General features: G+C 49.7%; 1 protein-coding gene across 2 annotated transcripts in view; it reads right to left on the bottom strand.

The window, feature by feature from the left end:
• Positions 1–18128, bottom strand: part of LIG4 (DNA ligase 4) — a 33566-nt gene that overhangs the window by 14211 nt on the left and 1227 nt on the right. The window lies entirely within an intron of this gene.

Raw genomic sequence — 18128 nt, 5'->3', positions numbered from 1 at the left:
GGTTACCTACCGGTAAATCCTTTTCTTGTAGTCCATAGAGGATGCTGGGGTCCACATTAGTACCATGGGGTATAGATGGGTCCACCAGGAGCCAGTGGCACTTTAAGAGTTTGAGAGTGTGGGCTGGCTCCTCCCTCTATGCCTCTCCTACCAGGCTCAGTCTAGAAACTGTGCCCGAGAAGACGAACATCTTCGAGAGAAGGAAATAACACAGATAGTGGCGAGCTTCACACCAGCTCACACATACAAGGCACATCAAGCTAACTTAGCTTGAAAACTGAGCAACTGATGAAAATATTACCAAGTAACAATGCAGTACTTAACTAAAAACAAAGTTGTACTGAACCAGATAACAATTGCAGGAAAACGAAGCGCTGGGCGGGCGCCCAGCATGCTCTACGTACTACAAGAAAAGGATTTACTGGGAGGTAACCAAAATCCTATTTTCTCTTATGTCCTAGAGACACGCCGCCGCACAGTCCGGCGGCAGCGTGTCTCAGCTGTCACCACACGGAGGAGAGCGCGGCTACTGTCGGGCGGCGGTGGCATGTAGGACTTGAAACCAGCTGCCGGTTCGTGAGCCAATCAGAGCTCGCGGACCGGCAGCCAATCAGGAGCCGCGGCTGCCGGTCCGCGAGCTCTGATTGGCTCTCGAACCGGCGGCTGGTTTCAAGTCTTACACGCCGCCGCCCAACATAACCACGCTCTCCTCCGTGTACCCACCGAAAGGAGCGGTAAGCGGGACGGTGAGGAGACGGGGGGGGGGGGGGGGGGCATCTGTATACCTGGCACTGTGGGGGCATCTGTATACCTGGCACTGTGGGGACATCTGTATACCTGGCACTGTGAGGGGCATTTGTATACCTGGCACTGTGAGGGGCATTTGTATACCTGGCACTGTGGGGACATCTGTATACCTGGCACTGTGGGGGCATCTGTATACCTGGCACTGTGGGGGCATCTGTATACCTGGCACTGTGGGGGCATCTGTATACCTGGCACTGTGGGGACAGCTGTATACCTGGCACTGTGAGGGGCATCTGTATACCTGGCACTGTGGGGGCATCTGTATACCTGGCACTGTGAGGGGCATTTGTATACCTGGCACTGTGGGGGCATCTGTATACCTGGCACTGTGAGGGGAATTTGTATACCTGGCACTGTGGGGGCATTTGTATGCCTGGCACTGTGAGGGGCATTTGTATACCTGGCACTGTGAGGGGCATTTGTATACCTGGCACTGTGGGGGCAATTGTGTATCTGGCACTGCACTATTGGGGGCATATATGTATCACGTCCCATTTTAACTGGCCACACCCATTTTTTTGGCACGCGCGGGGGCAGACTTGTATGGCCCCCGAAGGATTTTATAAATATCCAAATGGCCCTCGGTAGAAAAAAGGTTCCCCACCCCTGTCCTAGAGGATGCTGGGGTCCACATTAGTACCATGGGGATGTACCAAAGCTCCCAGAATGGGAGGGAGAGCGCGGAGTCTCCTGCAGAACTGATTGGCCTCTGATGATCTGAAGTTCAGTCAAAGTATCGAACTTGTACAACTTTGCAAACGTGTTCGACCCAGACCAAGTTGTAGCCCGGCAAAGTTGTAATGCCGAGACACCCCATGCAGCCGCCCAGGAAGACCCCACCTTACGAGTAGAGTGGGCCTTGACAGACGTAGGACACGACAATCCTGCCGTAGAATACGCATGGCTGGATAGTGAACCTGGTCCAGCGAGAGATCATCTGCTTAGAAGCAGGACACCCAATTTTCTTGGGATTATACAGGACAAACAGAGTCTGATTTTCTGTGACGAGCAGTCCTCTTCACATAGATTTTCAGAGCCCTTACAACATCTAAGGACTTTGATGAAATTGAGGAGTCAGTAGCCACTGGCACCACAATAGGTTGGTTGATATGAAATGCTGACACAACCTTCGGAAGAAACTGCTGACGTGTCCGAAGCTCAGCTCTATCTTCATGGAAGACAGAGTATGGGCTTTTACATGACAAAGCCCCCAACTCCGACACACGCCTAGCAGAAGCTAAAACCAACAAAGTGACAGCCTTCCACGTGAGAAACTTGACCTCAACCTCCTGTAGAGGCTCAAACCAGTCCGACTGGAGGAACTGCAACACCACGTTAAGATCCCAAGGCGCCGTAGGCAGTACAAATGGAGGTTGGATTTGCAGAACTCCCTTCAAAAAAGTCTGAACCTCAGGGAGGGCAGCCAACTGTTTCTGGAAAAAAAATGGATAGGGACGAAATCTGGACCTTTATGGATCCTAACCTCAGGTCCATATCCACACTTGTTTGCAGGAATAGGAGAAAACGTCTCAGTTGAAACTCCACTGTAGGAAACTTCCTGGACTCACACCAAGACACATTTTATCCAAATACGGTAATGTTTTGACGTTACTCCTTTCCTAGCCTGTATCAGGGTAGGAATAACCTTGTTCGGAATGCCCTTCCGAGCTAGTATCTGGCGTTCAACCTCCATGCAGTCAAACGTAGCCGAGGTAAGTCTTGATAGGCGAACAGCCCCTGCTGCAGCAGGTCCTCCCGAAGAGGAAGAGGCCTCGGCTCTTCTAGCAGTAGATCCAGAAGATCCACGTACCAAGCCCTTCTTGGCCAGTCCGGAGCAATGAGGATTGCCTGAACTCTTGTTCTCCTTATGAGTTTGAGAACTCTTGGAATGAGTGGAAGTGGAGGAACACGTACACCGACTGGAACACCCACGGAGTCACTAGGGCGTCCACCGCCACAGCTTGCGGGTCCCTCGACCTGGAACAATATCGCCGAAGCTTCTTGTTGAGACGAGAGGCCATCATGTCTATTTGAGGTAGACCCCAAAGATCTGTTACCGCCTTGAACACCTCCGGATGGAGGCCCCACTCTCCTGGATGGAGATTGTGTCTGCTGAGGAAGTCCGCTTCCCAGTTGTCTACTCCCGGAACGAAGATTGCTGACAGCGCCAACGCGTGTTTTTCTACCCAGAGGATGATTCGTTACCTCTGACATCGCAGTTCAGCTCTTCGTTCCGCCCTCTCGGTTTATGTAAGCCACTGTCGTTACGTTGTCCGACTGCACTTAAATGGCCCGATTTCTCAGAAGATGGGCCGCTTGGAGAAGACCGTTGTAGACAGCTCTTAGTTCCATAATGTTTAATCGGCAGACCGGCTTCCAGACTCGACCACCTTCCTTGGAAGGTTTTCCCTTGAGTGACTGTGCCCCAGCCCCGGAGACATGTATCCGTGGTTAGAAGGATCCAGTCCTGAATCCTGAACCTGCGGCCCTCCAGAAGGTGAGGTAATTGCAGCCACCAGAGGAGTGAAATCCTGGCCTTTGGCGACAGACGTATTCTCTGGTGCATGTGTAGATGGGATCGCGACGACTTGTCCAGAAGATACAGTTGGAAGGACCGAGCGTGAAAACCTCCCGTACTGTAGAGCCTTGTAAGAGGCCACCGTCTTCCCCAGAAGGCGAATGCACTGATGAACTGACACCCGGGCTGGCTTCGGGACATTCTGGACCATTGTTTGTATCACCAACACTTTTTCATACGGAAGAAACACCCTCTGCACTTCTGTGTCGAGGATCATTCCCAGAAAGGACAACCTTCTGGTTGGTTCCAAATGTGATTTTGGAAGATTAAGGATCCAACCATGTTCCCTGAGAAGCTGGGTCATGAGAGCTATGGACCGTAACAGCTTCTCCTTGGACGATGCCTTTATCAGCAGATTATCCAGATATGGAATTATGTTCACCCCCTGTTTGCGGAGGAGAACCATCATTTCCGCCATCACCTTGGTGAATACCCTCGGTGCTGTGTAAAGGCCAAATGGCAGGGCCTGGAACTGAAAGTGACTGTCCAACAGAGCAAATCAGAGATAAGCCTGATGCGGCAGCCAAATCGGAATGTTGAGGTACGCATTCTTGATATCCAGGGATACCAGGAATTCCCCCTCCTCCAGATCTGATATCACTGCCCTTACAGACTCCATTTTGAACTTGAATACCCTCAGAAAGGGGTTTAGTGATTTTAAGTTCAGAATGGGGCTGACCGAACCATCTGGTTTCGGTACCACAAAAAGGTTTGAATAGTAACCTTTGTTTCTCTAACGTCCTAAGTGGATGCTGGGGAATCCGTAAGGACCATGGGGAATAGCGGCTCCGCAGGAGACTGGGCACATCTGAAGAAAGCTTTAGGACCATCTGGTGTGCACTGGCTCCTCCCCCTATGACCCTCCTCCAAGCCTCAGTTAGATCTCTGTGCCCGAACGAGAAGGGTGCACACTAGGGGCTCTCCTGAGCTTCTTAGTGAAAGTTTTAGTTTAGGTTTTTTATTTTCAGTGAGACCTGCTGGCAACAGGCTCACTGCATCGAGGGACTAAGGGGAGAAGAAGCGAACTCACCTGCGTGCAGAGTGAATTGTGCTTCTTAGGCTACTGGACATTAGCTCCAGAGGGACGATCACAGGCCCAGCTTGGATGGGTCCCAGAGCCGCGCCGCCGGCCCCCTTACAGAGCCAGAAGGCAGAAGAGGTCCGGAAAATCGGCGGCAGAAGACGTCCTGTCTTCAACAAGGTAGCGCACAGCACTGCAGCTGTGCGCCATTGCTCTCAGCACACTTCACACTCCGGTCACTGAGGGTGCAGGGCGCTGGGGGGGGGGGCGCCCTGAGACGCAATAAAAAACACCTTGGATGGCAAAAAATGCATCACATATAGCCCCTGGGCTATATGGATGCATTTAACCCCTGCCAGAATACATAGAAAAACGGGAGATAAGGCCACCGAGAAGGGGGCGGAGCCTATCTCCTCAGCACACTGGCGCCATTTTCCCTCACAGCTCCGTTGGAGGGAAGCTCCCTGTCTCTCCCCTGCAGTCACTACACTACAGAAAGGGTTAAAAAAGAGAGGGGGGGCACTAATTAGGCGCAGTATTAACTATACAGCAGCTATAAGGGGAAAAACACTTATATAAGGTTATCCCTGTATATATATAGCGCTCTGGTGTGTGCTGGCAAACTCTCCCTCTGTCTCCCCAAAGGGCTAGTGGGGTCCTGTCCTCTATCAGAGCATTCCCTGTGTGTGTGCTGTATGTCGGTACTTTTGTGTCGACATGTATGAGGAGAAAAATGATGTGGAGACGGAGCAGATTGCCTGTAATAGTGATGTCACCCCCTAGGGGGTCGACACCTGAGTGGATGAACTGTTGGAAGAAATTACGTGACAGTGTCAGCTCTGTATAAAAGACAGTGGTTGACATAAGACAGCCGGCTACTCAGCTTGTGCCTGTCCAGACGTCTCATAGGCCGTCAGGGGCTCTAAAGCGCCCGTTACCTCAGATGGCAGATATAGACGCCGACACGGATACTGACTCCAGTGTCGACGGTGAAGAGACAAATATGACTTCCAGTAGGGCCACACGTTACATGATTGAGGCAATGAAAAAATGTTTTACACATTTCTGATAATACGAGTACCACCAAAAAGGGGTATTATGTTCGGTGAGGAAAAACTACAGGTAGTTTTCCTGAATCTGAGAAATTAAATGAGGTGTGTGATGATGCGTGGGTTTCCCCCGATAACAACTGATAATTTCTAAAATGTTATTGGCATTATATCCTTTCCCGCCAGAGGTTAGGGTGCGTTGGGAAACACCCCCTAGGGTGGATAAAGCGCTCACACGCTTGTAAGGGCTCTACCCTCTCCTGAGATGGCCGCCCTTAAGGATCCTGCTGATAGAAAGCAGGAGGGTATCCTAAAATGTATTTACACACATACTGGTGTTATACTGCGACCAGCAATCGCCTCAGCCTGGATGTGCAGTGCTGGGTTGGCGTGGTCGGATTCCCTGACTGAAAATATTGATACCCTAGATAGGGACAGTATATTTTTGCCTATAGAGCATTTAAAAGATGCATTTCTATATATGCGTGATGCACAGCGGAATATTTGCCGACTGACATCAAGTCTAAGTGCGTTGTCCATTTCTACCAGTAGATTTGGAAGTATTGCCTTATTAAGGGGAGGAGTTATTTGGGGTCGGTCTTTCAGACCTGGTGGCCACGGCAACAGCTGGGAAATCCACGGTTGTACCCCAGGTCGCCTCTCAACATGAGAAGACGCCGTATTATCAGGCGCAGTCTTTTCGTGGACAAGCGGGCAAAAGGTTCCTCATTTCTGCCCCGTGACAGAGGGAGAGGAAAAAGGCTGCAGAAATCAGCCAGTTCCCAGGAACAGAAACCCTCTCCCGCCTCTGCCAAGCCCTCAGTATACGCTGGGGCTTTACAAGCAGAATCAAGCACGGTGGGGGGCCCGTCTCAATGAATTTCAGCGCGCAGTGGGCTCACTCGCAAGTAGACCCCTGGATCCTTCAGGTGATATCTCAGGGGTACAAATTAGAATTTGAGACGTCTCCCCCTCGTCGTTTCCTAAAGTCGGCTTTACCGATGTCTCCTTCTGACAGGGAGACAGTTTTGGAAGCCATTCACAAGCTGTATTCCCAGCAGGTGATAATCAAGATACCCCTCCTGCAACAGGGAACGGGGTATTATTCCACACTGTTGTGGTACAGAAGCCGGACGGCTCGGTGAGACCGATTCTAAATCTAAAATCTTTGAACACTTACATACAGAGGTTCAAATTCAAGATTGAGTCACTCAGAGCAGTGATTGCGAACCTGGAAGAAGGGGACTACATGATGTCTCGGGACATCAGGGATGCTTACCTTCATGTCAAAATTTACCCTTCTCACCAAGGGTACCTCAGGTTTATGGTACAGAACTGTCACTATCAGTTCAGACGCTGCCGTATGGATGGTCCACGGCACCCCGGGTCTTTACCAAGGTAATGGCCGAAATGATGATATTCCTTCGAAGGAAGGGAATTTTAGTTATCCCTTACTTGGACAATTCCCTGATAAGGGTAAGATCCAGGGAACAGTTGGAGGTCGGTGTAGCACTATCTCAGGTAGTGTTGCGGCAGCACGATTGGATTCTCAATATTCCAAAATCGCAGCTGGTTCCGACGACTTGTCTTCTGTTCCTAGGGATGATCCTGGACACAGTCCAGAAAAAGGTGTTTCTCCCGGAGGAGAAAGCCAGGGAGTTATCCGAGCTAGTCAGGAACCTCCTAAAACCAAGCCAAGTCTCAGTGCATCAATGCACAAGGGTTCTGGGTAAAATGGTGGCTTCCTACGAAGCAATCCCATTCGGCAGATTCCACGCAAGAACTTTCCAGTGGGACCTGCTGGACAAATGGTCCGGGTCGCATCTTCAGATGCATCAGCGGATAACCCTGTCACCAAGGACAAGGGTGTCCCTCCTGTGGTGGTTGCAGAGTGCTCATCTTCTAGAGGGCCGCAGATTCGGCATTCAGGACTGGGTCCTGGTGACCATGGATGCCAGCCTGCGAGGCTGGGGAGCAGTCACACAGGGAAGGAATATCCAGGGCTTATGGTCGAGCCTGGAAACATCACTTCACATAAATATCCTGAAGCTAAGGGACATTTACAATGCTCTAAGCTTAGCAAGACCTCTGCTTCAAGGTCAGCCGGTGTTGATCCAGTCGGACAACATCACGGCAGTCACCCACGTAAACAGACAGGGTGGCACAAGAAGCAGGAGGGCAATGGCAGAAGCTGCAAGGATTCTTCGCTGGGCGGAAAATCATGTGATAGCACTGTCGGCAGTATTCATTCCGGGAGTGGACAACTGGGAAGCAGACTTCCTCAGCACGACCTCCACCCGGGAGAGTGGGGACTTCACCCAGAAGTCTTCCACATGATTATAAACCGTTGGGAAAAACTCGACAGGTATTGCGCCAGGTCCAGGGACCCTCAGGCAATAGCTGTAGACTCTCTGGTAACACCGTAGGTGTACCAGTCAGGGTATGTGTTCCCTCCTCTGCCTCTCATACCCAAGGTACTGAGATTGATAAGATGGAGAGGAGTAAGCACTATATTCGTGGCTCCGGTTTGGCCAAGAAGGACTTGGTAACCGGAACTTCAAGAGATGCTCACGGAGGATCCGTGGCCTCTACCTCTAAGATGGGACCTGCTCCAGCAAGGACCCTGTCTGTTCCAAGACTTACCGCGGCTGCGTTTGACGGCATGGCGGTTGAACGCCGGATCCTGAAGGAAAAAATAAGAATTTACTTACCGATAATTCTATTTCTCGTAGTCCGTAGTGGATGCTGGGGACTCCGTCAGGACCATGGGGAATAGCGGGCTCCGCAGGAGACAGGGCACATCTAAAAAGCTTTTTAGGTCACATGGTGTGTACTGGCTCCTCCCCCTATGACCCTCCTCCAAGCCTCAGTTAGGTACTGTGCCCGGACGAGCGTACACAATAAGGAAGGATCTTGAATCCCGGGTAAGACTCATACCAGCCACACCAATCACACCGTACAACTTGTGATCTGAACCCAGTTAACAGTATGATAACAAAACGAAGTAGCCTCTGAAAAAATGGCTCACAACAATAGTAATAACCCGATTTTTGTAACAATAACTATGTACAAGCATTGCAGACAATCCGCACTTGGGATGGGCGCCCAGCATCCACTACGGACTACGAGAAATAGAATTATCGGTAAGTAAATTCTTATTTTCTCTAACGTCCTAGTGGATGCTGGGGACTCCGTCAGGACCATGGGGATTATACCAAAGCTCCCAAACGGGCGGGAGAGTGCGGATGACTCTGCAGCACCGAATGAGAGAACTCCAGGTCCTCTTTAGCCAGAGTATCAAATTTGTAAAATTTTACAAACGTGTTCTCCCCTGACCACGTAGCTGCTTGGCAAAGTTATAATGCCGAGACTCCTCGGGCAGCCGCCCAGGATGAGGCCACCTTCCTTGTGGAATGGGCATCTACATATTTCGGCTGTGGCAGGCCTGCCACAGAATGTGCAAGCTGAATTGTACTACAAATCTAGCGTGCAATAGACTGCTTAGAAGCAGGAGCACCCAGCTTTTGGGTGCATACAATATAAACAGCAAGTCAGACTTTCTGACTCCAGCCGTCCTAACTATATATATATATATATATATATATATATATATATTTTTAGGGCCCTGACAACGTCTAGTAACTTGGAGTCCTCCAAGTCCCCAGTAGCCGCAGGCACCACAATAGGTTGTTTCAGGTGACAACGCTGACACCCCTTTAGGAAGAAACTGGAGACGAGTCCCAGTTCTGCCCTGTTCAAATGGAAAATTCTAATATGGGCTTTTGTAAAACAAAACCGCCCATTCTTTTTGACAATCGCCTGGCCGAGGCCAGGACTAACAACATGGTCACTTTCCATGTGAGATATTGGTCAACAGCATGGTCACTTTCCATGTGAGATATTTCAAATCCACAGATTTGAGCGGTTCAAACCAATATGATTTTAAGGAATCCCAACACTATGTTGAGATCTCACGGTGCCCCTAGAGGCACAAAAGAACTGTATATGGAATACACCCTTTACAATCTGGACTTCAGGAACTGAAGTCAATTTTTTCTGGAAGAAAATCTACAGGGCCGAAATTTAAATCTTAATGAACCCCAATTTGAGACTCAAAACACTCCTGTTTTCAGGAAGTGCAGAATCGACCTAGTTGAATTTCCTTCGTGGAGCCTTCCTGGCCTTACCCACGCAACATATTTTCACCACATGTGGTGATGACGTTGTGCGGTCACCTCCTTCCTGGCTTTGACCAAGGTAGGTATGACCTCTTATGGAATGCCTTTTTCCCTTCAGAATCCGGTATTCAACCGCCATGCCGTCAAACGCAGCCGCGGTAATTCTTGGAAAAGACATGGTACTTGCTGAAGCAAGTCCCTTCTTAGCTCCCCAGGCCCTTAGTCCTCTGTGAGCATCTCTTGAAGCTCCGGGTACCAAGTCCCTCTTGGCCCATCCGGAGCCACTAGTATAGTTCATACTCCTCTATGTCTTATAATTCTCAATACCTTGGTTATGAGAAACAGAGGAGGGAACCCATACACTGACTGGTACACCCACGGTGTTACCAGAACATCCACAGCTATCGCCTGAAGGTCTCATGACCTGGCGGAATACCTGTCCCGTTTTTCGGGCGGGACGCTATCATGTCCACCTTTGGTCTTTGCCAACGGTCCACAATCATGCTGAAAAACTTCCCTATGAAGTTTCCACTCTCCCGGGTGGAGGTCATGCCTGCTGAGGAAGTCTGCTTCCCAGTCGTCCACTCCCGGAAAGAACACTGCTGACAGTGCTATCACATGATTTTCCGCCTAGCGAAAAATCCTTGCAGTTTTGTCACTGCCCTCCTGCTTCTTGTGCCGCCCTTTCTGTTTACGTGGGCGACTGCCGTGATGTTATCCCACTGGATCAATACCGGCTGACCTTGAAGCAGAGGTCTTGCTAAGTTTAGAGCCTTATAAATTTGCTCTAAGCTTATTTATGCAGAGAGAATTCTCCAGACTTAATCACACTTCCCTGGAAATTTTTTCCCTGTGTGACTGTTCTCCAGCCTCTCAGGCTGGCCTCCGTGGTCACCGGCATCCAATCCTGAATGCCAAATCTGCGGCCCTCTAGAAGATGAGCACTCTGTAATCACCACAGGAGAGACACCCTTGTCCTTGGATATAGGGTTATCCGCTGATGCATCTGAGGATGCGATCCGGACCATTTGTCCAGCAGATCCCACCGAAGAGTTCTTGCGGGAAATCTGCCGAATGGAATTGCTTCGTAATAAGCCACCATTTTTACCAGGACTCTTGTGCAATGATGCACTGACACTTTTCCTGGTTTTAGGATGATCCCGATTAGCTCGGAGAACTCCCTGGCTTTCTCCACTGGGAGAAACACGTTTTTCTGGACTGTGTCCAGAATCATCCCTATGAACAGTAGACGTGTCATCGGAAAAAGCTGCGATTTTGGAATATTTAGAATCCACTCGTGCTGACGTAGAACTACTTAAGATAGTGCTACTCCGACCTCCAACTGTTCTCTGGACCTTGCCCTTATCAGGAAAGCGTCCATGTTTCCTTTTAAGAAAAATCATCATTCCGGCCATTACCTTGGTAAAGACCCGGGGCGCCGTGGACAACCCAAACGGCAGCGTCTGAACTGATAGTGACAGTTCTGTACCAGGAACCTGAAGTACCCTTGGTGAGAAGGGCAAATTTGGACCTGTAGGTAAGCGTCCCTGATATCCAGTGACACCATATCGTCCCCTTCTTCCTGGTTCGCTATCACTGCTCTGAGTGACTCCATCTTGATTTGAACGCTTGTATGTAAGTGTTCAAATATTTCAGATCTCACCGAGCCGGTTGGCTTCAGTACCACAATATAGTGTGGGATACTACCCCCTTCCATGTTGTAAGAGGGGTACTTTGATTATCACCTGCTGGGAATACAGCCTGTGAATTGTGTGAGGGGGAGATGTCTCGAATTTCCAATGTACACCTGGGATACTACATGTAGGATCCCGGAGTTCCCTTGCGAGTGAGCCCCCTGCGTACTGAAACTCTTGAGATGACCCCCTACCGCACCTGAGTCCGCTTGTACGGCCCCAGCGTTATGCTGCGGACTTGGCAGAAGCTGTGAGGGGCTTCTGTTCCTGGGAATGGGCTGCTTGCTGCAGTCTTCTTCCCTTTCCTCTACCCCTGGGCAGATATGACTGGCCTTTGCCCGCCTGCCCCTATGGGGACGAAAGGACTGAGACTGAAAAGACTGTGTCCTTTTTTGCCGATACGTGATTCGGGGTAACAAAAAGTGGATTTTTCAGCTGTTGCCATGGCCACCAGGTCCGATGGACCGCCCCTTTATACGGCAATACTTCCACATGCCGTCTGGAATCTGCCTCACCTGACCACTGTCGTGTCTTCGTCTGGCAGATATGTAAATCACATTTACTCTTGATGCCAGAATGCAAATATCCCTCTGCGCATCACGCATATATAGGAATGCATCCTTAAAATGCTCTATAGTCAATAAAATCTTGTCCCTGTCAAGGGTATCAAAATTTTCAGTCAGGAAATCCGACCAAGCCCCCTCAGCGCTGCACATCCAGGCTGAGGCGATTGCTGGTCGTAGTATAACACCAGTATGTGTGTATATACTGTCATGATATTTTTCAGCTTCCTATCAGCTGGCTTCTTGAGGGCGGCCGTATCTAGAGACGGTAACGCCATGTTTTTATAAGCGTGTGAGCGCCTTATCCACCCTAAGGTGTGTTTCCCAACTCGCCCTTACTTCTGGCGGGAAAGGGTATACCGCCCATAACTTTCTATCGGAGGAACCCCACGTATCATCACACACTTCATTTAATTTATCTGATTCAGGCAAAACTACAAGTAGTTTATTCACACCCTACAAAATACCCTTATTTGTGGTACTTGTAGTATCAGAAATATGTAACAGCTCCTTCATTGCCCTTAACATGTAACTCGTGGCCCTAAAGGAAAATTACGTATGTTTCTTCACCGTCGACACTGGGGTCAGTGTCCATGTCTGTGTCTGTCGACCGACTGAGGTAAATGGGCGTTTTTACAAGCCCCTGACGGTGTCTGAGACGCCTGGACCGGTACTAATTTGTCCGCCGGCCATCTCATGTCGTCAACCGTCTTGCAGCGTGTTGACATTATCACGTAATTCCATAAGTAGACCATCCATTCCGGTGTCGACTCCCTAGAGAGTGACATCAACATTACAGGCAATTTGCTCCGCCTCCTCACCAACATTTTCCTCATACATGTCGACACACACGTACCGACATACAGCACACACACAGGGAATGCTCTGATAGAGGACAGGACCCACTAGCCCTTTGGGGAGACAGAGGGAGAGTTTGCCAGCACACACCAAAAGCGCTATAATGTATATAACAACCCTAGAAGGTGTTGTTTCTATATATGCGCTCTTAATATATCATTATATCGCCAATTTATGCCCCCCTTCTCTTTTAACCCTGTTTCTGTAGTGCAGTGCAGGGGAGAGTGGGAGCCTTCCTCACCAGCGGAGCTGATCAGGAAAATGGCGCTGAGTGCTGAGGAGAATAAGCTCCGCCCCCTTTTCGGCGGGCTTTTCCTCCCGGTTTTTTAATAACTGGCCTGGGTTAAAATACATACATATAGCCTTAATGGCTATATGTGATGTATTTATTTGCCAAATAGGTATTTATATTGCTGCCCAGGGCGCCCCCAGCAGCGCCCTGCACCCTCCGTGACCGTGTCAGTGAGCCGTGTGACAACAATGGCGCACAGCTGCAGTGCTGTGCGCTACCTCTCTGAAGACTGTGAAGTCTTCTGCCGCCTGTTTCCGGACCTCCGTTCCGCCGTCTTTCTTCAGCGTCTGTAAGGGGGATCGGCGGCGCGGCTCCGGGACGAACCCCAGGCTGACCTGTGTTCCGACTCCCTCTGGAGCTCAGTGTCCAGTAGCCTAAGACTTCAATCCTCCTGCACGCAGGTGAGTTGCCAGTCTCTCCCCTAAGTCCCTCGTTGCAGTGATCCTGTCGCCAGCAGGAATCACTGATTAGAAACCTAAAAAAAAACTTTACTAAATAGCTCCTTCTTAAGAGAGCCATCCAGTTTGCACCCTTCTCGGACGGGCACAAAAACCTAACTGAGGCTTGGAGGAGGGTCATAGGGGGAGGAGCCAGTACACACCATGTGACCTAAAAAGCTTTTTAGATGTGCCCTGTCTCCTGCGGAGCCCGCTATTCCCCATGGTCCTGACGGAGTCCCCAGCATCCACTAGGACGTTAGAGAAAAGGCATTCCGGATGAAGTCATCCCTATCCTGATCAAAGCCAGGAAGGATGTAACCGCAAAAACATTATCACCGCAATTGGCGAAAATATGTTGCGTGGTGCGGGGCCAGTAAGGCCCGACGGAGGAAAGTCAACTGGGTCGATTCCTACATTTCCTGCAAACAGGAGTGTCTATGGGCCTGAAATTGGGGTCCATTAAGGTTCAAATTTCGGCCCTGTCAATTTTTTTCCAAAAAGAACTAGCTTCAGTCCCTGAAGTTCAGACGTTTGTAAAAGGGGTACTGCATATACAGCCTCCTTTTGTGCCTCCAGTGGCACTTTGGGATCTCAATGTAGTTTTGGGTTCCAAAAGTCACATTGGTTTGAACCACTTAAATCTGTGGAGTTAAAATATCTCACATGGAAAGTGGTCATGCTGTTGGCCCTGGCCTGGGCCAGGCGCGTGTCAGAATTGGCGGCTTTATCCTGAAAAAGCCCTTATCTGATTTTCCATTCGGACAGGGCGGAATTGAGGACTCGTCCTCAGTTTCTCCCTAAGGTGGTTTCAGCGTTTCACCTGAACCAACCTATTTGTGGTGCCTGCCTGTCTAAGCAGACGATTGCTCGTTGGATTTGTAGTACAATTCAGCTTGCGCATTCTGTGGCAGGCCTGCCACAGCCAAAAATCTGTAAATGCCCACTCCACAAGGAAGGTGGGCTCATCTTGGGCGGCTGCCCGAGGGGTCTCGGCTTTACAACTTTGCCGAGCAGCTACTTGGTCAGGAGCAAATACGTTTGTAAAATTCTACAAAATTGATATCCTGGCTGAGGAGGACCTGGAGTTCTCTCATTCGGTGCTGCAGAGTCATCCGCACTCTCCCGCCCGTTTGGGAGCTTTGGTATAATCCCCATGGTCCTTATGGAGTCCCCAGCATCCACTTAGGACGTTAGAGAAAATAAGAATTTACTTACCGATAATTCTATTTCTCATAGTCCGTAGTGGATGCTGGGCGCCCATCCCAAGTGCGGATTGTCTGCAATACTGGTACATAGTTATTGTTACCAAAAAAATCGGGTTATTGCTGTAGTGAGCCATCTTTTCTAGAGGCTCCTCTGTTATCATGCTGTTAACTGGGTTCAGATCACAAGTTGTACGGTGTGATTGGTGTGGCTGGTATGAGTCTTACCCGGGATTCAAAATCCTTCCTTATTGTGTACGCTCGTCCGGGCACAGTATCCTAACTGAGGCTTGGAGGAGGGTCATAGGGGGAGGAGCCAGTGCACACCAGATGGTCCTAAAGCTTTCTTTAGATGTGCCCAGTCTCCTGCGGAGCCGCTATTCCCCATGGTCCTTACGGAGTCCCCAGCATCCACTACGGACTATGAGAAATAGAATTATCGGTAAGTAAATTCTTATTTTTACATATGGAGGTGGTACTGGCACAATGACCTGTGCCTCCACCAACTTCTGGACGGCTTCTTGCAGGACAGTCTTATCTGCCAGCAAAAATCGGTGAGGAGGGAGATTTTGAAATTCCAGCCTGTATACCTGGGACACAATATCTTGCACCCAGGGGTCCAGGCTGGATGACACCCAGACATGACTGAAATGCCAGAGTCTCGCTCCCATCGGCCCCACCTGCGGAGCATGCAGTCCACCGTCATGTGGAGGACTTTGGTGTACCTGAAGCAGGTTTCTGTTCCTGGGAACCTGCAGCCGCAGGTTTCTTGGACTTGGGCCAACCTCCCCGAAAGAAGGTGGACAGCTTGGCCCTTCTGGGCTTGGTAGGCCGAAAGGGCTGGGATGTAGTTGAAGAAAAGGGTTTCTTCAGAGCAGGTGTAGCTGAGGGAAGAAAAGGTGACTTACCAGCCGTAGCCGTGGAGATCCACGCATCTAAAGCTTCCCCAAAGAGAGCCTGACCTGTATAGGGTAGGGTCTCCACATTTCTCCTGGATTCCACATCGGCAGACCACTGGCGCAACCACAGTCCACAACGAGCTGATACAGACATGGAAGAAATTCCCGCAGCCATGGAACCCAGGTCTTTCATGGATTCTACCAGAAATCCTGCCGAATCCTGAATGTTACGTAAAAACAATTCAACATCACATTTCTCCATAGTATCCAAGTCTTCAAGTAACTTGCCTAACCACTTTACTATAGCTTTGGCAATCCAAGTACTGGCAATAGTGGGACGCAGTATTGCCCCAGAAGCTGTGTACATGGATTTGAGCCTATTATCAATTTTACGATCAGCCGGCTTTTTCAAGGCGGTAGATCCCGGAACAGGTAAAACCACCTTTTTTGAGAGTCTGGATACGGACGCGTCAACAATAGGCGGGTTTTCCCATTTTTTCCTATCCCCTACCGGGAAAGGAAATGCCACCAGAACTTTTAGGTATCTGGAATTTTTTATCCGAGTTTTCCCAAGCCTTTTCAAATATAGCATTTAATTCCTTTGACGCAGGGAAGGTTAGCAAGGCTTTCTTATTTTCAGTGAAGTAAGCCTCCTCAACCTGCTCGGGTGTTGTATCAGCAATATTCAACACATCTCTAATAGCCTCTATCATCAACTGCATCCCTTTAGCAAGAGAAGCTGCCCCCCGCAACACATCCCCATCACCGTCTGCAGTGTCAGAATCGGTATCAGTGTCATCCTGCATGATCTGCGCAAGAGCACGTTTATGTGAATATACAGCGGGGAGCCCCAGACTGCCAGAGTTCTGTAAAGCCTGAGTTGCAGATACATTTTGTGCAACCCTATTTGAAATCTGAAAAATCTGGCATTGGTGCTAAACCAGTGCAATCCTGATCACATGGAATGGGATCATCCTGAGAGGACATATCCTCTGCAGCATATGACACAGAGTTCCTGGACATTGCTTAATGGAGACCACAGACACTCCACACACACACAGGGGAGGACAGAGAGTTTAACCCCCAAGAAAGGCAAGAGAGACACAGAGATTGGAGCCAACACACACACAGCACTTTTAATATAAAAGGAGACCCCCTATCAGCGCTGACTGTGCACCTTAATAGGTTACACAGTCGTTTTGCAGCCTCCATCCCCTGTCCAGGAAGAGCAAGGGACTTGCTCTTCCTGGGCAGCACTGTGCAGGCAGGAAAATGGCGCTGAACGCTGCTGGGTCCGCTCTGAGAAGCTACACCCCGAAAATGGCGCTGTCTTCCCGCTCTTCATAGGATTATACTGGCCTGAGGATTTATGCTGGCTGAGATCCCCGGACCTCGACAGGCTGTGTGACCAGTGTAGGGGCTGGCTCTGGGCGCCCCTCACAGTGCCACACTATGTACCGCTGAGCCCCGGAGCGCAGTTAGTACTCCATACCCTGTTGTACGTAATCTTCACACCGGTCCCCCACTTGCTAGGGGGGTCGGTGACTCACTCGCCACTGATTTTCAGCTCTGTAAGGGGGTGGCGGCATGCTGCTGGGGTGAGCAATCCCCTGTGGCGGGGAACGATCTATCCCCTCAAGAGCTCAGTGTCCTGTCAGCGGAGATAGTGGCTCAGACCCTGCGGGGCGGACACTATTCCCCCCCTTAGTCCCACGAAGCAGGGAGGCTGTTGCCAGCAGCCTCCCTGTAAAATAATAAACTCTAAAATAAATTTTACTAGAGAAACTCTGGAGAGCTCCCCTAGCTGTCACCGGCTCCTCCGGGCACATTTTCTAAACTGAGTCTGGTAGGAGGGGCATAGAGGGAGGAGTCAGCCCACACTCACAAACTCTTAACGTGCCAATGGCTCCTGGTGGACCCGTCTATACCCCATGGTACTAATGTGGACCCCAGCATCCTCTAGGACGTAAGCAAAATAATTTATCTTTGGGTGAATTTAATGCTCTCCGTGCTTTGTCGAATTATACTAACGTTATAATCCATCTCGCAGGCAAAGGCAAGGCGATTGTAGTACAAAATCTTTGTGATTAGAAAAAAGAAACTGAACACTAGCTTTCTGAAAAACCGGTGTATAAACTTTTGGAATACAATCCTACGTTACTTTTTAAAATAGTGCTGCATGATAGACTTAAGGTACCAGTAATTGAGGGTAGTATTTCACAAGACTTGTGTAGCCTATTGTTCCCAAAAGCACCTGTGATTCCCCTTTTATACACGTTACCGAAGATCCACAAGAGCATGCAGACACCCGGGGTGGCCTATTATTGCTGCCCGGGGATCTTCTCTGTTTCTACCCATGACTGTGTTCCTTGATTCTCTCCTGCAGCCATGCATTATTGGACAACCTAAATATATTTTAGATACAACATCTTTCTTAAATAGGTTGTCAGAACTACGCCACATCCAAAGTTTAGATGGGTTCGGGATCCCGGTATAGTGACCGGCTGCACATAACCGCATCCGGTTTAGATATTTCTAGCTTGTACA

This window comes from Pseudophryne corroboree, chromosome 2 (genome assembly GCF_028390025.1).
Source record: "Pseudophryne corroboree isolate aPseCor3 chromosome 2, aPseCor3.hap2, whole genome shotgun sequence".
Classification (NCBI taxonomy): Eukaryota; Metazoa; Chordata; class Amphibia; order Anura; family Myobatrachidae; genus Pseudophryne; species Pseudophryne corroboree.
The sequence above is the reverse complement of the archived record's forward strand: the minus strand, read 5'-3'. Positions and strand labels throughout refer to the sequence as shown.